The sequence below is a fragment of the Malaclemys terrapin genome, chromosome 4 (assembly GCF_027887155.1).
Source record: "Malaclemys terrapin pileata isolate rMalTer1 chromosome 4, rMalTer1.hap1, whole genome shotgun sequence".
NCBI lineage: Eukaryota > Metazoa > Chordata > Testudines > Emydidae > Malaclemys > Malaclemys terrapin.
The window spans coordinates 112278766-112301833 of record NC_071508.1 but is presented as its reverse complement, the minus strand read 5'-3'; the positions used below and the strand labels follow the sequence as shown (position 1 = coordinate 112301833).

At 48.2% G+C, this 23068-nt stretch overlaps 1 long non-coding RNA gene across 1 annotated transcript in view; it reads left to right on the top strand.

The window, feature by feature from the left end:
- The first annotated feature begins 14047 nt into the window (after nucleotides 1-14047).
- LOC128837186 (uncharacterized) overlaps nucleotides 14048-23068 on the top strand; it is a 77521-nt gene continuing 68500 nt past the window's right edge. The window contains exons 1-2 of the long non-coding RNA XR_008444915.1: nucleotides 14048-14109; nucleotides 17592-17662. This is a non-coding gene — a long non-coding RNA (uncharacterized LOC128837186). The remainder of the gene's footprint in view (nucleotides 14110-17591; nucleotides 17663-23068) is intronic.

Here is a 23068-nt window from a genome sequence, read left to right as displayed (position 1 = left end):
TTATTCCAGCAACAAATTCTTGATTTGTAGGATCAGTAATAATCAACAATGGATAAATTTTTAATAAAGTTACCCAGAGAAAAAGAAGAAAAGGGTAATTCATCAAGTGACGGCCTGAGTTCAACACACAGCTTTCAAACTGAAGTTATACAAAAGAAAGATGCAGCAAATCTACAAGATAAGAAACGGAGTTTTCAGCAGTCTTGGCTATCAAGATTTAAGTGGTTGGAGTACAATAGCAAATTAGAGCTTCTTGCTCAGTCTGCAAAAACTGTTCTGAAAAGAAGATCTTAATATTTTCTACAAAGGCCGAACCAATGTTCATTTCATCCGGATTTCAAGATTGGAGACATGCACTGCGTGGTTTTACATCACTTGAAATATCCCCCTGTCACAAGGAAGTGGTAATGAAATATGCTGCTTTGCAATTTCCAGCAGGACCCTCCACCAGCATAGGGGGGCCCCCCACCCACAGTCACTGCTCTTGTCCAGTGTGGGGCAGGGGGTAGCCCCACACCTAGTGAGGCTACAGTGAGAGGCAGCAGCAGGGGAGGAGGTGCACATGTGATAACAGCCCCCCCCAAACCCCAGCACCCACCACAAGGGAGGTGAGGGGCTTCCTGGACCTGAGAGGGGGCCCTAGGAGCACATGCACTGACAGTGGTGCAAGGTGAGTGTGGTGCAGGGGGGAGGTGGGGGCCCCTCCCCTGGAGCTTGCTGCTGCCTGCGGGGAGAGGGCTGGGGGGAGTCCTTCTCTCTGGCCTGCCTGAACCCCAAACTCCTCATCCCCAGCCCTGCCCCACCCCAGAGCCCTCATCCCTGCACCCCAACCCTCTGCCCTATCCCTGAGCCTTCTCCCACACTCCAAACCTCTCATCTCCACCCCACAGTCCTCACCCCTGCACACCAATCCTCTGCCTGATCCCCTCCCACACCCCAAACACCTCATCACCAATCCCACCCCAGAGCCCTCACATATTTACATTGTTTAAAAAAATATACAGTAACTCCTCGCTTAACGTTGTAGTTATGTTCCTGAAAAATGCTACAGTGTACTTTAAGCAAAATGATGTTAAGCGAATCCAATTTCCCCATGAGAATTAATGTAAATTGAGGTCTGGGGGGTTAGGTTCCAGGGATTTTTTGTGGGGGGGGGGGGGCGGGGCCAGGCAAGACTATATTTTATATATAGAGAGAAGTTTTAAACAAACAATTTAATACTGTACACAGTATTGACGATTGTGAAGCTTGGTTGAGGTGGTGGAGTCAGAGGGTGGGATATTTCCCAGGGAATGCCTTACTGCTAAATGATGAACTAGCACTCGGCTGAGCCCTCAAGGGTTAACACATTGTTGCTAATGTAGCCTCACACTCTGCAAGGTAGCAGGAATGGAGGGAGGGGAGATAGCATGACAGAGAGAGAGACAGAGACACATACCCTGTGTGTGAGAGAGAGACACTCATTGCCCCTTTAAAGTACATTGACCGCACTCTAAGTGCATTGCCTTTTTAAGTAGATAAGCAAGTTGAGACAGCAGCTGCTGCCAGCAAGCTCCCTCTGTCCTGAGCCCTGTCCTGTGTCACCCCCCTGCTCTGTGGAGATGGGGGGGCAGGAGTGCAGGAGGGGGACACCCTGACATCAGCACCCCTCTTCCTTACCCTCTTCAACCCCCCCCCCACACACAGCAAGCAGGCGGTTCATGGGAGCAGCTCCAAGGCAGAGGGCAGGAGCAGCACACGGTAGTGGGGGGGAGGGCCACCTGAACTGCCCAGCAACTGATAGCCTACTGGGCAGCTGCTGCACAGCGAACTTAAAGGAGCTGATAGGGGGGCTGCTGGTCCACCCTGGTTCCAAGCCCCCACCACTAGCTCCAATGGGCTGCTCTTTCTGCAAGCAGAGGACAAAGCAGGCTGCTGCCAAACAATGTTATAAGGGAGCATTGCGCAACTTTAAACTAGCATGTTCGCTAACTCAGAGTTTCTCAAACTGTGGTCCACGGACCACCAGTGGTCCGCGAGCTCCATTCAGATGGTCCGTGGATAGTTCCCTCTAAGGTCCATGCCTGGGCAGCTGCTTGTGAGAGAATGAAGTGCCACACACCTAATTAGTGGAGCCACACAGCTGTGGCTCCACTAATTAGGTGCCTGGACCCTGGAGAAGATGCACATGTAAGCTCAGGTGGTGGCTTTGGGGGGGAATAGGGAGTAGTTGGGAGGGGGCAGTGGTGGGAGAAGAGGGGGTGGGGGGAATTTGGGACGTGCAGGGCTGTGGCGGCCAGAGAAAGAGGCGACTCCCCAGCTCCAGGGCTGCAGCTGTCGGGGAGAGACGGCCCTCCTTCCCAGCCTCAGCTCTGTGGCTGCTGTGGCACGGGAGAGACCCCCCCCTTCCTTCCCAGCCCCAGTTCAGGGGCTGCTATGGTGGGGGAGAGAGGGAAAGACACACATCCCTGCTTCCCAGTCCCAGCTTGGGGGCTACCGTGTTGTGGGAGAGAGGGCATATCCATCACATTAGAAAGGTTAAGAATACTGATATTAAACTATGAGTTGTGTGCTTTTATGTGAAGAACAAAAACATGATTATTATTATTAAGGTTTTTTTTATATAGCACTTTTATCCAAAGCGCTTTACAATAGTTAGCTAACGGTACAAACAACATTTGGAAAGATCATTATGTGGTCTGCTGAGACCCTTGGCAATTTTCAAGTGGTCCACGGGGAAAAAAAAATATTGGAGAACCACTGCTCTAATTGATCAGCAACGTAACAACAAAACAATGTTAAGCGGGACAACTTTAAGTGAGGCGTTACTGTATATTGGCTTACCAGGCGGGTGGGGTGGGGGGGTGGGGGGGCGGGACTCAGACCTGTTCTGGGCACCACCAAAAATTATACAAACCTGCTGCCCCTGGCAATCACAGGTAAATATTTCTGCACTGATGTCTGCCAGTTACAGAAAAGAATCACAATCAGCTAGGATTGCACTGCACAACATTTTTACCGGTGTTCAGTACCTAGCTCAACCAGGAATAGCATTAAGTGGACATAGTGAGAGTGATTCAAATTTTATCCAGCTCTTGTTGGTACGCAGTACAGATTCAAAGGAACTGAGACAGTGACTTAATCGCACAAAATACAAGTGGCTGTCACATGAGGTTATTAACGAAATGATGGCAGTGATGGCGCTAAGACAAATTGTGCAAAAGATAAAGGCTTCTAAGTTTTATGCCATTGTAATGGATGAGACTACCGATTTGTCAAGAAAAGAACAAGTAAGTTTTTCTTTAAGGTTCTTTTCTAGTGAAGACTCGGAGATTTATGAAGAGTTTATTGGGTTTTACCAAACTGACACAATGGATGCTGCTTCTCTTTTCAAAATTGTGGAAGATACACTTCTCAGGTGTGATTTGCCCTTTTCTGATTGCTGGGGGCAGTGTTACCACGGAGCCAGTAATGTGTCTGGCAAATTTACTGGGGTCCAAGCCAGAGTGAAGGATCGAGAGCCAAGAGCGGAATTTGTGCACTGTGCTGCACATTCCCTTAACCTTGCCATGCAGGATTCCCTGCATAATTTTCAAGAATGTCGTGATATGTTTTCAATGGTGAAAGATCTCATCAATGCCGTCAAGGAGTCACCAAAACGTATGGCAGCATTCAGAGAGTTTTAGAGTGAAGGGGAATCTTCTTTATGACCATTGTGCCGAACAAGATGGACACTAAGGATCAGTAGCATTAAATCACTGCTCCACAACTACAAGGCCATGATGAACTGCCTAGATGAACTTTAGTTACTCTTCCGATGAATTTGGCTCAAAATGTAGTGGATTCTCAAAGCAACTTCAATCTTTTTCAACGTACTTACACTAACAATTCTTGTGAAAGCCATGGGTTCTGTAGAAGAAGTCAATGCAAAAATTCAAAGCCCAAACGTGTGAGTGGCAAGCATTATGAAGAAAGTTGGCCTGTTGCAAGAGGGGTTGAGTGGGATGTGCACCGACTCATCATACAATCACTTCTGGGAAACAACAGTAGAGAAGGCAAGAAATCTTTATTTAGATGATCCTACACTCCCAAGAAACGCAAGCCACTGAGATGACTCGACCACCATGGAAGCTTTTCTCACACCTTCAGTGACCCCAAAGAGTATTTTCATCAAATATATTACGGGATTATTGATGCTTGCAAAGCTTTTACATTTGCAGTAAAATTGGAGAAGCATATAACTGATGCAGCACATGGCTCAAAACAGGACGTTGTCCCAATAAGTGAAGCTTTCCATGGTGACATTAACACAGAGAAGCTATTTCTTCATTTAGAAATGTTGAGTATTATTTGCAGATTGAGGAATTGCCAGCTTAATTTGGTGAGCAAAGTGAAGCAATGTCTGAAACAAAACGAAGGCTTGAGTGAGCTGTTATCAGAAGTTATAATTCTCCTGAAATTATTCTACACAATTCCTACTACAACCTGCACCACTGAATGATCATTCAGTTGCCTGCGCTGACTGAAAAATTATTTGCAAACGACAGTGGGCCAAGAACGTCTAAATTACTTGGCATTTCTGCACATTCATAAGAACTCTACCTCTGAATTGGACATTGCAAGTCTCCTGGATGACTTCATTTCAAGAACCAAACAACGATGAAAAGTCTTCGCTGCCTCCTGATGAACACCGCAAAAGAACAGGCTATATTTGTTTTAATTTTAGAAAGTATTTGCTTTTGAGGGTTATTGATCAAAGAGTGCTTGGTTGTTTCCATCTTCAAAAGAGTATTAATAACATTGATATTATTAGTTAAATAAATTTTTCTTATGAGAGTGATATTGTGCAATAAAGGGAAACTGGTAAACTCTTACAGTTTCCAGTCCATTTTTACATTATTTAAAAAAATATATATATATCGGCTTACAAGGTGGGCCGGGGGCAGGGTGGACTTGGACCCATTCTAGGCACCACAAAAAATTATACAAACCTGCCGCCCCGTGAGAGAAGGAGTGAGGGCGGGCCCAGGGGGCTGGGCAGCCAGGGAGTAGTTAAGGAGGATAAGGACAGTAAGGAGGAGCTGCTTTGCAGCCCCGCAGAGGCGGATGGAAGGAGACCCGCAGCTGCAGGGCCAGTCCCTGAGGGGTGATACAGGAGGGGCTGCTGGACTTCAGACCTGGGGCTCAGCAGAGGAACTGCTGCAGATCACTGATAGGCGAAGGCTGGCAGACCCTCACCCCCGGCCAGAGAACATTGCCTGTGGGGGAAGGTGGGAAGACCTGGGCAGGTTTAGTCTAGGGCAGAGAAAGCTGCGGGGGACCAGCTAACAGTCTGCAATATGTTCAGGGTTGGTACAAAGAGGCGCATGATCCATTGTTCCGCCAGATCCACTAGGACAAGAAGTCATCGGCCTAGTCTGCAGTAAGGGAGATCTAGGCCTGGTCTACACTACGACTTTAATTCGGATTTATCAGCTTTAATTCGAATTAACCCTGTAACCGTCCACACAACGACGCCATTTAATTCGATGTAAAGGGCCCTTTAAATCGATTTCTGTACTCCACCCCAACGAGCGGAGTAGCGCCAAAATCGATTTTAGCAATTCGAATTAGGGTTAGTGTGGCCGCAATTCGATGGTATTGGCCTCCGGGAGCTATCCCACAGTGCATCATTGTGACCGCTCTGGACAGCAATCCGAACTCGGATGCACTGGCCAGGTAGACAGGAAAAGCCCTGCGAATATTTGAACTTCATTTCCTGTTTGCCCAGCGTGGAGAGCACAGGTGACCACAGATACCTCATCAGCACAGGTAACCATGCAGGCTGATAATCGAAAAAGAGCACCAGCATGGACCGTGAGGGAGGTACTGGATCTGATCGCTGTATGGGGAGAGGATTCAGTGCTTGCAGAACTTCGTTCTAAAAGACGAAATGCAAAAACTTTTGAAAAAATTTCCAAGGGCATGATGGAGAGAGGCCACAATAGGGACTCTGAGCAGTGCCACGTGAAGGTCAAGGAGCTCAGACAAGCCTATCAAAAAACAAAGGAGGCAAACGGTCGCTCCGGGTCAGAGCCGCGGACATGCCGCTACTACGCCGAGCTGCATGCAATTCTAGGGGGGGCTGCCACCACTACCCCACCTTTGTTCGTGGATTCTGGGTCGGGGATAGTCTCGACGCCTGAGGATTCTGCCGATGGGGTAGAGGAGGAGGAGGAGGAGGAGGATGAGCTTGCAGAGAGCACACAGCACTCCATTCTCCCCAACAGCCAGGATCTTTTTATCACCCTGACTGAAGTACCCTCCCAAGCCTCCCAAGCCAGTACCCAAGACTCTGACCCCATGGAAGGGACCTCAGGTGAGTTTACCTTTTAAAATATAAAACTTGTTTTAAAAGCAAACGGTTTTTAATGATTACTTTGCCTGACTTTGCATTCGCGGTCAGTTCAGCTACTGGAAAAGTCTGTAGCTACTGGAAAAGTCTGTTAACGTGTATGGGGATGGAGCGGAAATCCTCCAGGGACATCTCCATGAAGCTCTCCTGGAGGTACTCCGAAAGCCTTGCCAGAAGGTTTCTGGGCAGTGCATCCTTATTCCCTCCTCCATGGTAGGACACTTGACCACACCATGCTTGCAGCAAGTAATCTGGTATCATTGCCTGACAAAGCCTGGCAGCGTATGGTCCCGGTGTTTGCTGGCATTCAAGCAACATCCGTTCTTTATCTTGTTGTGTAATCCTCAGGAGAGTGATATCACTCCTGGTAACCTGGTTGAAATACGGGAACTTAATTAAGGGGACAGAGGTGGCCGTTCCTACTGGGCTGTTTGCCTGTGGCGGAAAATAAATCCTTCCCTGCAGTTAGCCAAGCGCAGATGGGAAATTGGCCCTGAGTTTTTCGCGTTTGGCTAGCAGGGATCTTCCCTGTTACCAGCCACGCGGTGGGGGGAGGGTACCGTGATCATCCCAGAGAATTCATGGCGAGGGGGGGGGGTCGGCGGCGGGGGGGGGTAGTTTGGTGCCTGCAGGGATCTTCCCTGATACCAGCCACGCGGTGGGGGGAGGGGTACCGTGATCATCCCAGAGAATTCATGGCGGGGGGGGGGGGGGTTAGTTTGTTTTCTGGTGCTGCTGAATGTTAACAGAAAAACCGCAGCACTCTACTTGCCTGAAGGGGCCCAGACAAGCCCCCCTCCCACTGCCCCCCCCCCAACTGGCTGAGATTGGCCAGGCTTCTGCAGCACTCTACAGGCTATGCTTGGTATGTGGGAAAGGAGGGTGCAGAAGCTGTAAAACAATGGCTTACCATGGCCGCATGCAAGCCGAATTCTGTTGCCCAGACCTGTGATCTCTAGCAGCAAAGCCACAGGCACTCAGCATTAAGAGGCAAAATGCGACCTTGCACAGAAATCACATGTGCTATGTAATGTGAACAGTGTTGGTCACCGTGAAAGAGTATAAGCATTGTTCTGCAAAATGTAGCTTTTAAAACAATTCTCTCTTTTTTCCCCTCCCTACAGCAGCTGCAAATTCCTCAAGCCTCCCTCCTCCATCCCGAAGGTTATCACAGATAAGGCGTCGTAAGAAGAAGACGCGGGAGGACATGTTTTCTGAAATTATGCAATCCAGCAGGAGTGACAGAGCTCATCTGAATGAGTGGAAGGAAACAGTTTCAAAGTATAGGAAAGAAGTCAGTGAACGTGAGGAGAGGAGGGACCAACGTGAGGAGAGGAGAGACGATCGAGATGAGAGATGGCGGCAGGAAGACCAGAGGATGAAGGATGCAACGCTGGGGCTGCTCCGGCGTCTGGTGGAGGTTCAGGAACGGCTGCTGGAAAACAGACTGCCGCTTCAGCCCCTGTTCCACCCTCCCCCCTCCCCATGTTCCGTATCCTCCTCACCCAGACGTGTAAGAACGCGGGGGGGGAGGCTCCGTACACCTTCCCATTCCACCCCAGTAGACAGCCCAAGCAAAAGGCTGTCATTTTTTTAACCTTTTCTTTGTGGCTTTTTCCTTCCCAGCAATCCTCCTCCCAAATACCACCCGGGTTCCCTCCCTCTTTTTCTAATCTATTAATAAAGAATAAATGATTTTTAAATGATAGTGACTTTATTTGGTTTGAAAGAAAGATGGGGGAAGGGGCAGGGTGGGTTCCTTACAGAAAATCAGTCAGTAAAGGGGGAGGGTTTTCATGAAGGAGAAACAAACAGATATTTCACACGGTAGCCTGGCCAGCCATGAAACTGGTTTTCAAAGCTTCTCTGATGCACAGCGCTTCATGGTGTGATCTTCTAATCGCCCTGGTGTCTGGCTGCGCGTAATCAGCAGCCAGGCGATTTGCCTCAGCCTCCCACCCCGCCATAAAGGTCTCCCCCTTACTTTCACAGAGATGGTTGAGCACACAGCAAGCAGAAATAACAATGGGGAGATTTCTTTGGCTGAGGTCAGAGCGAGTCAATAATGAACGCCAGCGACCTTTTAAACGGCCAAATGCACATTCTACCACCATTCTGCACTTGCTTAGCCTGTAGTTAAACAGCTCCTGACTCCTGTCCAGGCTGCCTGTGTATGGCTTCATAAGCCATGGCATTAAGGGGTAGGCTGGGTCCCCAAGAATAACTATGGGCATTTCAACATCCCCAATGGTTATTTTCTGGTCCGGAAAGTAAGTCCCTTGCTGCAGCCCTTTAAACAGAGTAGTGTTCCTGAAGACACGAGCGTCATGAACCCTTCCCGCCCAGCCCGCGTTGATGTTGGTGAAACGTCCCTTGTGATCCACAAGTGCTTGCAGCACCATTGAAAAGTACCCCTTGCGGTTTATGTACTCGGTGGCTTGGTGCTCCGGTGCCAAGATAGGGATATGGGTTCCGTCTATTGCCCCACCACAGTTAGGGAATCCCATTGCAGCAAAACCATCCACTATAGCCTGCACATTTCCCAGAGTCACTAACTTTCGTAGCAGCACCTGAGTGATTGCTTTGGCTACTTGCATCACAGCAGCCCCCACAGTAGATTTGCCCACTCCAAATTGATTCCCGACTGACCGGTAGCTGTCTGGCGTTGCAAGCTTCCACAGGGCTATCGCCACGCGCTTCTCAACTGTGAGGGCTGCTCTCATCTTGGTATTCTGGCGTTTCAGGGCAGGAGACAGCAAGTCACAAAGTTCCATGAAAGTGCCCTTACGCATGCGAAAGTTCCGCAGCCACTGGGAATCGTCCCAGACCTGCAACACTATGCGGTCCCACCAGTCTGTGCTTGTTTCCCTTGCCCAGAATTGGCGTTCCATGGATAGAATCTGCCCCATTAACAACATGATCTCCAAAGCACCGGGGCCTGTGGTTTCACTGAATTCTGTGTCCGTGTCCGTGTCCATGTCCTCATCATGCTTGTCGCTGCGCTGCCGCCGCCGCTGCCTCCTCGCCTCGTTTTTCTGGTCCTGGCTGAGCATAAACTCCACGAGAACGCGCGAGGTGTTTGCAATATTCATGAGTGCTGTCTTGACCTCAGCGGGCTCCATGCTTGCCGTGGTATGGAGTCTGCAGTGTTCACCCACCCAGGAAAAAAGGCGCGAAAATGGTTGTCTGCCGTCCGTTGCTTTCATGCAGGGAGGGAGGGAGGGAGGAAGTGAGGCTGTACACAGAACCACCTGCGACGATGTTTTTTGTCCCATCAGGCACTGGGATCTTAACCCACAATCCCAATGGGCGCGGGAGACTGCGGGAACTATGGGATAGCTATGGAATTGCTACCCACAGTGCAACGGTGCAGAAATCGACGCTAGCCCCGGTACTTGGACGCACACCACCGAATTACTGTGCTAGTGTGGCGGCACTCATTTCGACTTTATACAACCTGTTTCTCAAATCCGAATTATCTAAATTCGGATTAATCCCGTAGTGTAGACATACCCCTAGATTGCACAGGCTTTTTAACTACAAAGATAGTTAAACCTAGCAACAGGCAGGACTAGCCCTAACCATTTTGCCAGCCAGGGCAGAAAATATTTTTGTTGGTTCACCCCTAGATCAGTGCAAAAATGAAACAAACAAGATCAGCCAATCTGTGTGTGTGTGTGGGGGAGGGGGAACAACCTGCCAGCCAATCATCAGCTGAGAGAAAAAAATCCAAGCTGTGCAGCAGTCCAGCACTCCCTGGAAGTTGGCACCTGGGGTGACTGCCCTTCTCGCCTGTCCCTAGAACCAGCCTTGGAAACAGGTTGGTGAGGGAAGTTGTGGACTCCCTGTCTTTGGAGGCTTTTAAGAATAAGTTAGACAAACAACTGCCAGGATGGTCTCAGTCTACTTAATTCTGCCCAAGCATGGGGAGATGAATGAAATGATCTCTTGAGGTCCCTCCCAGCCCTACATTTCTATGATTCTATATGCCGGAATTTGAGAATGGCATGGCTGAGCTGCTAAACAAACAAACAAACAAAAACAACATGCTCTCATTTATAATCAGGTGCTTTGCTGGAGGCCTGGAGAGTTGCAAATGGTGTGACCCCCTTTCCCCCCCTCCCTTTTTTTTATTCTCCCAAAATGCTAGAGGTGATCCTGGCAATCACAGATCAGTGACCCTTTGTTCAGTCCCTGATAAATTAATTGAAACTGTAATTAAAATAGAACTATAAAGAGCTAGATGATCATGCAGTGATATTCAGAAAATAGTATACCTCATAGATTCTAGGACTGGAAGGGACCTCAAGAGGTTATCGAGTCCAGTCCCCTGCCCGCATGGCAGGACCAAATACCTCATCTAAAGGAAAACTGCCTCTCATCTATAAGTATTCAAGTGAGTTAGCAAAATAATGCATAAAGGAGAACTGGTTGATGTAATTTGTTTGGCTTTTCAAATAGCCTTTGACAAACTATCTCACAAGAGGCTATTAAGGAAACTAAGTAGTCACAGCCTGTGAGATAAAATTCTGTCATGGATTAGAAACTGGCTAAAAGACAGAAAACAAAAGGTAAATGTTTAAATCTCAACAAGGCACAAGGTTAAGTGTGGGGTGCCACAAGGACTCATACTGTGTTTATTATTCTGACATGGTGATGTGACTAACTTGCAGATATATTTATTTCAGTAACTCAAGGCTAGAGGTGGCTGTTAAGAGTGTTAGCAGTTTAAGAAAGCTGGGTAAATGAGTAGCTTGATGGCAGATAAAATTCTGTGTTGAGAAATGCAAGGTAATATGCACTGAAGAAACAAAATGAGCTATTGCTGGGTTCTGAGTTAATGGCAACCACTAGAGGGAAAGACTTGGGTGTTATTGGGAACAAGTCAATGAAAGCCTCTGCTCAGAAAAAGTTTTAAAACATTAGGCTGTAGGAGGTGTCAGAGAAAAACAGAGTTCTCACTCTCAGGTTGCAAGTCAGATACTTTATTTTCTCTAGCAATTGCTTGGAGGGAGAGAGCTAAACAGGTCTCTCTCCAGGTAAACAATTACAGCAAGCATTTATACCTTTGTTACCTACAATAATGGGCAACAACTGCATTTTGTTTATACATAGGTCATCCTGATATCTTATTTTTCTCACCCCTATTTAGACTATAGTCTACATTCCATACTTATCTAACACAAGGTCACAACAACTTCTCACACAGTTCTTTCCCACTCGCCTCACATAATCCTCGCTTCTACAAATCTCGCATTATTAGGGTTACAGCTAGCCTGACTCTTGCTCACATAAGGGGACTGTTTGACTATGAAATCCCCTTCAAACCCCTGTCGATTCTTTCTCTACTTCCACAGAGGAATGGTATGAAAAATAACACTGAAAATTATTATTACTCTATGCCTTCACTTGGGATACTGTGCTCAGTTCTTGGCCCTCTGTCTCAAAAAGGAGAAACACAAGGGATTTAAGAGATGGGTAATAAAAATTATTAGAAGCTTGGAAAAAATTACATATAAGAAGCAATTGAAGAGAATGTGACTGTTTATTTTATAGAGTAGACTAATAAAAGTTTTAAAATTAAAACTAATTAAATCAAGATTGGAGGTTTTTAATTTTTTGTTTTTTAAATTATGTGCTCTAGGAATTATTTGGAGAAGTGCTATGGCCTGTGTTATGTAGGAGGTCAAACCAGATGATCACAATTAGGGCTGTCCTTAGGCATACTCAGCTACTTAGGGCACCATGAAATTTGGTGCACCAAATTGCCCCAAATTTCATGGTGCCCTAGGCAGCTGCGTGCTGCATATGCAGCAGCACCAGCCCTATCCCTCGGCTGGCCCCCCTGCAAGGGACAGGGCTGCCCCTAGGGGGTGTGGGGCCCTGGACAACTCCCTTCACCCTGCCTCTTACCCTTCCCCCCTGCTCCGCCCCCGGCCCACCCCCATTCCACCTCTTCCCCCAGCGACCCCGCACTCACCAGCAGCGGCGGGAAGCGGAGCAACCCTGCCCCAGCCCACTCTACTCTGCCAGCTCCCAGCCATGTCACTCCATTTCCCGCTGCCAGTGAGTGCGGGGAGGTTGGGGAAGGGATCGCCCCCCACACTCACCGGCGGCGGGAAGCGGAGCGATGCGGCCCCAGCCCACTCCGCTTCCCTTGCCCCAGCCCCAGCCGTGTCGCTCGGGGGGCGGGTTAGAGAAACATTCCCCCCCCGCACTCACTGGCAGTGGGAAGTGGAGCACCATGGCTGGGAGCTGGCAGAGTAGAGCTGGCTAGGACCTGGCTGCTTCACTTCCCGCCGCTGTCAGTTAGTGCAGGGGGGCGGGAGAGATCCCTTCCCCCAAGCGACACGGCGAGGGAAACAGAGCGGGCTTCTCCCGGCCCCCCGCTAATCCCCCAGGCCACTCTGGGCCTGTGGTGCCCCCAAAAGTGCCTCCCCATAGCTCCTGCCTCCCAGACCCTGGGGGGGGGGGAGGCTTGGGGCCCCACACAGCCGCATAGGGCACTCAAATGGCTAGGGACGGCCCTGATCACAATGGTCCCTTCTGGCCTAGGAATCTATACAAATAGGAAATACAAGAGTTAGAGAAAACAATAAATGGGATGCTCCAATTTATTGTCTTTTATAATATAGGAGGAAGGTAACACTAAAAAGTGCTAATAAAATAATGGAGGGAGGAACTCTCACAAGGAAGTAACTGACCTGTTTCTGTGCAGTTCTAATTCTAAGGTTGAGTCTCCCTGGTTTGTCTTTATGTCCTGCTGAACCTTGGAAGCGCTGATAGCCTGAGCTTTTGTTTTCCCTGGACTTCTGTGGAAAGGAGATGGTTTCTAAATGTTAGGACACAAAAAACAGGATGCCACTACAGGAAGAGCACAATGGTCACCCTTATTGCCATGAAAGAGGCCTCATCAGTACAGGGACATTTGGGTATTTAAATGTCATGATAAATTTAAAAACTAGAGATTGTCCCAAACCAGACAATCCGGATGCTGATTTCAAATGCCTCATAATTCAGCAGTGTTTGCAGCTGGGGTGTGGGACGATGCAAAATTGAAGGGATGTGGTGGCTAGTTCCTGATCTCACACAGGTCTGTCATGGCACCTCTGTGACTTGATCTGCAACTCCCATGCTATTTCTGCCCTGGGCAGTGACTACTGGTTGTGTTTCTTCCTTGCCCAGTTATATTAGCCATTTTTGAAGCCTCCAATATGAAGAAAAGGTGGTTTGTAATTTAATCACTGAGAAAAAGAAATGACACATACAAGTTGTTGATGAGTGTCCCAAAAGGACATCTTAAAATTCCTACATTTTACACCCTTTACAAAGGGCCCTTGTTTAGCCTCAGTGGGGGAAGTGGGAGACTGAGGGAAATGAGTCATGGAGCTGATTGCGGTGGATTAAAAGAGGGAATTTGATGTGCCACTGGGAATTGTGTGTGATCCCTATGCAAATGTAAGGGGACTGTTGCCCCCTTACTAACATTCAGTGGGGGTGTTTGGTTGCTAGCTCCCAGCACTAAAAGGGGAAGGGTCGATGGGAAATCAGGAGCCTGAGACTGACAGTCCCCAGGAACAATGGGGAGAGGCCAATGCTCCAGATCAGCCTGATTGACAGGGCAGGCAGGCTAATCAGAGAGTCAGGAGTCCAGGGGGGTCCCGTCCTCCGTGTGAACTGGAATGGCCTGAGTGAGACAGAGTGGGGCCGAGCTAAGGAGAGAGCAGGGGCCCGAGGTAAGTTGCTGAAAGCAGAGCTGCAGCCCTAAAGCCAGAGCACAGCCCAGAGAGAGCAGACCTGCCTTGGGAGGAGAGCTGCAGCAACCAGAGCCAGAGGGGCCAGACAAGCAGCCAGGAAGCAGGTCAGAGCTGGCAGCAGAGTCACAGAAGTAGCCTGCAGAGCAGACCTGTCCTGGGGGCAGAGCTGTAGCAACCAGAACCAGAGAGGCCAGAGAAGCAGCCCAGGGAGTTGACGGCAGAGCAGCAGCCGTGCTGAGGCAGAGTGGAGCTGGGGCTGGAGCAGTCCGGAGCTGGGTGCGGTGAGCAGCTGGGGAGAGGAGGGGGACCCTGGGCAGTGGGCCCAGCACAGGGAGACGCCTCAGCCAAGAAGCTCTGCAGGCCAGACTTGGAGAGGGGATCATAACCCCGACCGGAGGGGGTGACGCTGGGAAGAAGGATCCTGCCACCTAGAGCCTGAGGGCGTGTGGCCACCGCCAGAGCAAGTGTCCAACCCGCAGCGTCTCTGCAGCCCAGCCAGGGCCTGAGAAGGAGCCTGGGACCTACAAGGAACAGACTGTGAACTGCCCTGACGTTCCAGAGACACTGTTTGTAATGTTCCCTGCCACAGAGCAGGGTGATGTGTTTTCCTTTCACTTTTCCCATTTTTCCTTATTCTTTTTTAAAATTAATTGTTAATTAAACAACTTGTATTTGCTTTAAATTGTATGAAATGATCAGTGGGTCAGGGAGGTGTCCAGTGCAGAGAGAGACTCCAGAGTGGGGTCACCCTAGCCCCTGTCCTGGGTGACCACAGCAGGGTTGGGGGTCGAGCCCCCCAGGAATCCTGGGCCCAGCCTTGTCGGGGTTTACGAGGACTCTGCCAGACAGGAGAGTGGGAAGGGGAGCCCTCAAGGGCAGGGAGGTCTCTGGGTAAAGGAAGTGGGAGCGAGGACTCAGATCCTTTCGTTAGCCCACTTCACCGGAGTAGTGCAGAAGCCAGGAAAGTTCCCCACAATAGCGGGACCATTCCCCTGCTTACACAAAGCAGAAAGGGCTCCAAAAAGAATTAGGGCAAGGATGACATTTCAGTCTGTGAAGCCATTTGTTTGAGATCATGCCACAGTCAACGCTTCGGGCAGAATGTTCAAAAACGGTATCTATCTCATCTTTCTATACTGTCTAACCCAAATTTTGAACACTGAATTCCCTTCAGGAAAATTAAACCAGTCATGTCCCACTCCCTCAGTCATCCCTACCATGTGGTCTTAAAGGCCTCCGCATCTTAACTGAGACATTGTCTGTGCCTCCTCCCTCCTGGCTGGTCCTTGGTGATGGTGGGGGGATCCCCAAGCTTTGTAAAACGCTCACCTACTCTGTCTCTGAATTCACACCTGTTGTTATTTGCATATGAGACAAAACTTGATAACCTGCTGCATGTCCAAATGTTGCTTTCACACACAGATCTGTCTCTGGCAGGTACAAATGGTTTGTGCACATGAAATGGCAGAAGCCAATTTTGTGTCAGGGCTGGGACCCCCTTTGGAAATGGATTCCTTAATGTGCATTTTGATTTGCCAGTGAAAACAGTGGGATGGGATGTCCTATGGGCTTGAATTGTAGCAAAATTATTTTTTATTCAAATATTTTAAATTAATGTTGAGCCTCTGATGGACTGATTGTCCTAGAGACTATTTAATGCATCCCAGGATGACTGGAACTTTAATGCATTGCCAAAAAAAATCCCTGAGCTTTCTCACTGAAATGACACTAATGCCTAGATTGATGAGGTGTAAAGGAGAATTTATATAATGACAAAAACAGATGCTGACTAGAGGTGTAGCATGCAGAATGACAATCATTCCATCATCCCAATGAATCAACAATTTGAAACCATCTAAACCCAACACTGATATAGTCTAAAATTAGTGTTAAATGGGAAACTTTTAATATTCTTCCTATTAAGACAATGCAAGAGGTGTATGTAGACTGAAATGCAATACTAGATTTCAAACAATAGTGTCTGAAGTGTCAGGCTCTTGATCAGGTTCATGCAGTCCATGACCATTCAGAAAGAGTGTCCCCGCTCCTGATGCATTGTCTATTTTGGCTAAAGTATTAAAACCTTGGGCTGGAAACCATAAATCCTGCTTCTGAATCACTATTACCTCTGTGATGTTAACCGAAAAACATGGCACTCATAGCTGCTATGTGGCCATCTAGTGGCTATTGGGGAAATGTTTAACAGATGCCAAAAAAAATGACCCTGATTCTGCAGCATGGCTGAGCTGAGCTTGACATGGGCATGGGGAGGCAATATGTCTTTATTCTGCCTTTGCAGCTCTTGGATTCTGGAGGTGAATGGGGACTGCTATGGACCTTGGTATAAGTTAGAGCAACTTAAGGGTGCAGTTATAGGGGCCTGCAACTGCCCTCTTTGGGCCACTGCAGCAGACCAGAATAGCCGGAGAGCATGCAGTGCATACCAGCTCCATCCTGAAGTTTAGTGCAGAGTTTAGTGCAGGGTGCCTACCAGCTCCTCCCTCAAGTTTAGTGCAGGGTGCAGCCTGCGGGTCCCAAGCTGCAATACTCTGGGCTAGATTTTCCAATCTGCTGAGTTCATGCAGTGCTGCCTACATCTATGTTTGACTCCACTAAGACTTAAGCATGTGCTTAATGCTGTCCTGCATATGGATGCTTTCCTGATTCAGGCCCTTGCGCAAAGTTGAGTTGCCCTTGATTTAGGGTTTGCTGCCTGGCTTGGGATTGTTTGTTTGTTTTTTACTAAAAACCACAGGCATTTCAGCAGAAGCCAGTTTCTTACATTTCTTCATTAAACACTAGCAGTGTGGGCAAAAGGAATGAACACAGATCTGGAAGTCAGGACTTTAGGTTTCTAATTCCAGCTCTGTCATTGACCCCCTCTGTAGTCTTGGGTAATTCAATTTACCATTTGAGCCTCAATTTCTCCATCTGTAAAATGAGGGTGATGAGCATAATAATAATGACCCGCAGCCAGGAGTATTGTGAGGCTTAATTAGTGTTTGTGAATTGGTAAGAATGGTTATTAAATAAACATCAGGATAATGTGTTAGCCTAAAAGTGAAATGCAGTCCCTGAATTTTTAATGCTTCCAACAAATTTCTTAAATCTCACCCAAAGTAAATGTAACCAGAATATCACTAGAAAGCATCAGGGCAGGATTTCTGGGGAGCTTTTTGCCCACTGCTACCCAGTGTCCCTCCCTTTATGCCCATGACTTCTTCATTTTGCAACAGCAGGGATTCAGTGTTTTAAGGTGATGACCCCAGCACAGTACTTTGCATGGTGGTGGAAGTGAAGCACATTGCACTGAGTGTGCCAGTCACTTGCAGCAGCATGGGCTGAAGAATGGTGCAATAACAAAGCACCAGGACATATATTGCTACTTAGTCTGCACAAAATGTTGTGTTTTTCTTATGCCTGTATTTTCTTATGCCTGAGCATTGTTATGCCTCATGCAGGTTGTTCATAACGGAAGTGGAGTATTGACGTCAGCATTCTGGCAGCAGCTGAACTCCTCAGAAATCCCATGGTAAGACAACGAGATACTGAAAGAGCATTCTGTTTTGTGCAATTATAGAAAAATAATGCTTTGCATTTACCAAGTACCTTCCCTCAAACACATGGAGAGTATTTGGAAGTAGGGCAAAAGTCACATCTGTGCAGTGGTTCTGCAGAAAGTCTATGCACTGCTTAAGTCCTCAAAATAAGACTTAAGTGGGACTTAAGTGATGCTAAGGCTTGTGCTGTCCTTCTGCATGAGGGTGAATTTCACCCACTAATGAATTAAAAACTGTATGTGGGGGGAGCATTGTTAAATTATAGGTAAGGTTACTAAGCCATTCATCAAAGAATAGAAGAGGTAAAATTACTAAAATGGTGACCAAAAATCAACCAAACAAAACTATTAAAATAAATAATATGGCTTGTTAAGATACAAAGCAAAATCTCTTATCTGAATTAAAATTCTATAAAGATCATTCAGAATAAAAAGAAAACCCTTAACTCTGACCTTATGGGTGAAAGCTTAGCCCCATTGAAATCAATGGGAGTTTTGCCATTGATACAAACAGAGCCAGGATTTCACTTTGCATCTTTTTAAATGTGTGCAACAGTAAATAATGGACTTGTGTAGCAATTTCTTAATTCAATTTACATCTTGATGAATGTTGCTTCTTTTAATTTCTACAGACTGTTTATAATGGTTACTACATGAAATAATATTAAGAACAAATTAGTTCTGTAACCCCCCTTTCTTCCCTGGGTTACCTGGGAGCAGGCAACACTCACCTGTGTGCCTGGGCACCTGATGTTGTTGACATTAGGAAGGCTTGCAGGTAAATAAACCCATTCACAACTAATTGTCCTAGTCAATGGGAGCCATCAAGATTCTAAGCCATGGTGACCAACCTGTGGCTCTGGAGTCACATGCGGCTCTTCAGAAGTTAATATGCGGCTACTTGTATAGGTGCAGACTCCGGGGCTGGAGCTACAGGCGCCAACTTTCCAATGTGCCAGGGGTGCTCACTGCTCAACCCCAGGTTTTGCCACAGGCCCTGTCCCCCCACTCCACCCCTTTCAGCCCCCTCCCCTGAGCCTGCCATGCCCTCGCTCCTCCCCCCCAGAGCCTCCTGCACGCCACGAAACAGCTGATCGGGAGGTGCGGGGAGGGAGGAGGAGGTGCTGATCGGTGGGGCTGCCGGTGGGTGGGAGGCACTGGGAGCAGGGGACAGGGAGCTGATGGGGGGCTGCTGATGTATTACTGTGGCTCTTTGGCAATGTACATTGGTAAATTCTGGCTCCTTCTCAGGCTCAGGTTGGCCACCCCTGTTCTAAGCCACCATTAATGGCCCACACTTTGCATAATTACAATAGGACCTCGGAGTTATACTTTATATTTCTAGATTCAGATACAAGAATGATACATACATACAAATAGGAGGAATATATTCAGTAGATTATAACCTTTGTTATGATACCTTACAAGAGACCCTTTTCATAAAGCATATTCCAGTTACATCATAGTCACACTCATAAGCATATTTCCATAAAACATTATGGAGTGCAACATCACAGACCTGTCTTTTTGAATCTCCATAAGAGTTAACAATTTAAACAAGTAGCAGAGGTTTATACTTCCGCATGTCAGTTTGTCAGGGTTCCCTCCCCACTCTGAACTCTGGGGTACAGATGTGAGGACCCACATGAAAGACCCCCTAAGCTTATATTCTACCAGCTTAGGTTAAAACTTCCCCAAGGTACAAATCCTTTCCTTGGCCTTGGGTGGTATTGCTGCCACCACCAAGTGATTTACACAAAAATTTAGGAAAAGGGTCACTTAGAGTCCCTATTCCCCCCAAATATTCCCCAAAGCCCCTTCACCCCCTTTCCTGGGGAGGCTTGAGAATAATGTGAATACCGACCAGACCCTTTGTCCTTAGGACACTGAAAATTAATCAGGTTCTTAAAGGAAGAACTTTATTATTGTAGCAGGGTGGACACCTGCTCCTGCCTGGAAGGGCCTGAGATAACCCAGGGAGCAGGCAGCATGAAGGCTGAGCTGAGTGGGGGAAGTGGCTGCAGCTGGGGCTATGCCCCAAACAGACTCAGCAGGCCCTATAAAGGCAGGGAGCCAGGAGCTCTGGCCCAGTCTCTCTCTCTCCACTTAGAGAGAGAAGGGCCTGGCTGCAGGGATCTAGAGGTAGGGTCCCTGAGTGGAGCAGGGCTGGGGAAAGGCTGGGGAGCTCCAGCTTGGAAAGCCCCAGGCTGCAGCCTAGCATAAGGCCAACAGGTACTGGAGGTTGCAGAGGGCAGCCCAGGGCTAGGCCAAGGCAGCAGGTCCAGACCCCTCTTGCCAGTGATGAGTGCCCTATACTGCAGTCTGCCCCAGGGAGCGGGGGCTAGTTGGTGATTGGCAGTGGCCTAGTACTGAGGCAAGGTGGGGATAGTGGGTGGGGGTTCCCCAGTAAGGGGTTAAGTGATTTATCCCCAAGAGGGATTTTATGTTATGTACTGCCAGGGGGCAGCATCCCAGTAGTAGGGGCACCGGGGTCCTGGGAGGGACACGGGGGCCAGTGTGAGGGACAAGGTGGATCACTGGCCTGTAGAGGGCGCTTCAGATGCTGGGGAATCAGCTCATCCGAAGCAGCCAGTAGGGGGTGCCGCGGGGTGAGTCCACACCCTTACAATTATAAAGGAAAAAAGTAAAAATTACACCTGCAAAATCAGGATGGAAGGTAACTTTCCAGGATAATAAAAAGATTTAAAACACAGAGGACTCCCCTCTGGGCTCAACTTTACAGTTACAAAACAGGAATAAAACTCCCTCTTAGCATAGAGAAAATTCACAAGCTAAAACAAAAGATAATCTAACGCATTTCCTTGCCCCTACTTACAATTTTTGTAAACTTAGATGGATCATTCTAGTATGTTTTTAGGAGCTATTTTATCTGCCTGGTCTCTCTCTGGAGAGGGAACAACAAAAAGAGCACAAACCAACCTCCCTCTCTTCGTCCCCTCCCCCGCGATTTGAAAGTATCTTCTTTCCTCATTGGCCCTTCTGGTCAGGTGCCAACTAGGTTATTTGAGTTTCTTTACCTGTAAGGGGTTAAGTGATTTAGAACAGCTTCCCAAGAGGGATTTTATGTTACCAGTATCTCTATGTTTATGACACAGTTATATATCAACAATATCACTTTGTATATATTCTCTTATTCTGAATCCTGCCTGTGCTGGCAGACATTAGGTAGGGTTACCATTCGTCCGGATTTACCCGGACATGTCCTCCTTTTTGTGCTAAAAATAGCGTCCGGGGGGAATTTGTAAATCACTCAAAATGTCTGGGATTTCCCCCCTCCCCCGGCAGAGCAGAGCGAGCGGCTGGGAGGGCTGCAGGAAAGTCACGGGCTGGACTCCGGAGCAGCTGTAGAGGAGCTCCTCCCCCCCCCCTCCCTCCCTCCCTGCATTCTGAGCCGGCAGCTCCTCCTCCCCGGCAGCCCCGCGCCCCGCTCCGGCAGCACTGTGCAGGGCCAGGGACAGGGTTGTGTGTTGTGCTGGGGAGCGCAGCCACGTGTCCGGCTTGCACAGAGCCCAACACCCTGTTCTGAGCAGCAGGGTAAGGGGGCCAGGGGGCAGGAGAAGGGGCAGGGAGGTTCTGGAGGGGGCAGTCAAGAAACGAGGGGGGGTCGGGAGTTCAGGGGGGGCTTTTTGGGGGGAGTGGAGAAAGTTTTGGGCAGTCAGGGTACAGGTAGGGGGTAGGGTCCTGGGGGGCAGTTGGGGGGGTGTCTTAGGAAGGGGCAGTTAGGGGATAAGGAACAGGGAGGCTTAGGTAGGGGGTGGGGTTCTGGAGGGCAGTTAGGAGCAGGGGTCCCAGGAGGGGGCAGTCAGGGGACAAGGAACGGGGGGGGGTGGGAGTTCTGAGGGGGAGCTGTCAGGGAGCAGGAGTGGGGAGAGGGATCGGAGCAGTCAGGGGACAGGGAGCAGAGGGGTTTAGATGGGTTGGGAGTTCTGGGGGGGGGGGCTGTCGGGGTGGGGAGTGGTTGGATGGGGCGTGGGAGTCCCAGGGGTCTGTCTGGGGGTGGGGGTGTGGATAAGGGTTGGGGCAGTCAGGGGACAAGAGGCAGGGAAGCTTAGATAGGGGGTGGAGTCCTGGGGGGCAGTTAGGGGCAGGGGTCCCAGGAGGGGGCAGTCAGGGGACAAGGAACGGGGGGAGGGTTGGGGGTTCTGGGGGGGCGGGAAGTGGGAGGGGCGGGGCTAGGGCAGGGCTCCTCCTGTCCTCTTTTTTGCTTGCTGAAATATGGTAACCCTACATTAGGGAATGAACAAGGCTCCTATCCTGGGCTGCTCTTTCCAGGTCCTCTATGTTGTTAACTCCCATAAATTCTCTGCCTCAAAGGTGGAAAGATTCTTTCACTCAGCCCCTTTTAAATATTCCTTTAGCTGCCTGATGGCACGCATGCCATGGTAGACATTCTGGCTTCATTTTTAATGTATCCTAGGTATTTCCATCTTCTTGCCCATATAACTTTGGAGATGAGCAATAGATGAACTCTTGATTAATCTTGGCATTTGTTATGCATTCATTCAATTTAATACCTAGTATTTTTCCTGAAGCATTTGCTTTTGAAGGCATTTAGACAGCTATCTGTATCTTTGATGGATTTCCAGCTTTGACAACCATATGTGAAGGTGGAAATAACATTTTAACTGAAGACTTGTAGCTTTTTTTTAAAGTTGTGGATTTTCTAAGAACAGTAATTTTGTTACGTAAATTGTTATTTCAAGAACATCAAATGCACAGTGTTTACATGTGCATATACATGAATGTAACCTTGTTTTCAACATTAAGGGCCTGATCCATTGCTAACTAAACTCAATGGGAGTTTTTCAATTGACTTCAGTGAGTGCTGGATCAGTCCCTAAATGTCCCAATATGCTAACCTCACTCTCTCATGAGTAATCCATACTCTCACAAGCAGTCCCATTGAAACCGATTACAGCACTTGCATGAGATATCAGTTGTGTGAGTCAGGTTCACAGGACGAGGGCCTGTGAAGTAGATTAATGGCCATCTCTTTTGTAGCACTGTGATTTTTTTTTTTAGCACATTGGCAGAGTAAAGCCTCCCCCCCACTCCTTTTGATTGATTTTATAGGAGCTTTTCAGTTAATGTCAGAGGGGTTTTTGAGTCTTTTTAACTGCTTTTGAAAAGCAAGCACTTGTTAAAACAGTTTATTTTTCCATGGGGGAGAATGGTTACATTTGCCAAATACAAGGGTAGCAAATTATTCACCCAGCTCCAGGACCCACAAAAGAAGGTACGGGGCCTTCTCCTCCTCTCTCGGTGGTGTAAATCAGGAGTATCTCTAACAACAATGAAGTTATACCAGTGTAAAATTGGTGTGAGATGAGAATCAGACCATGAGATTTTAAAGTAAAG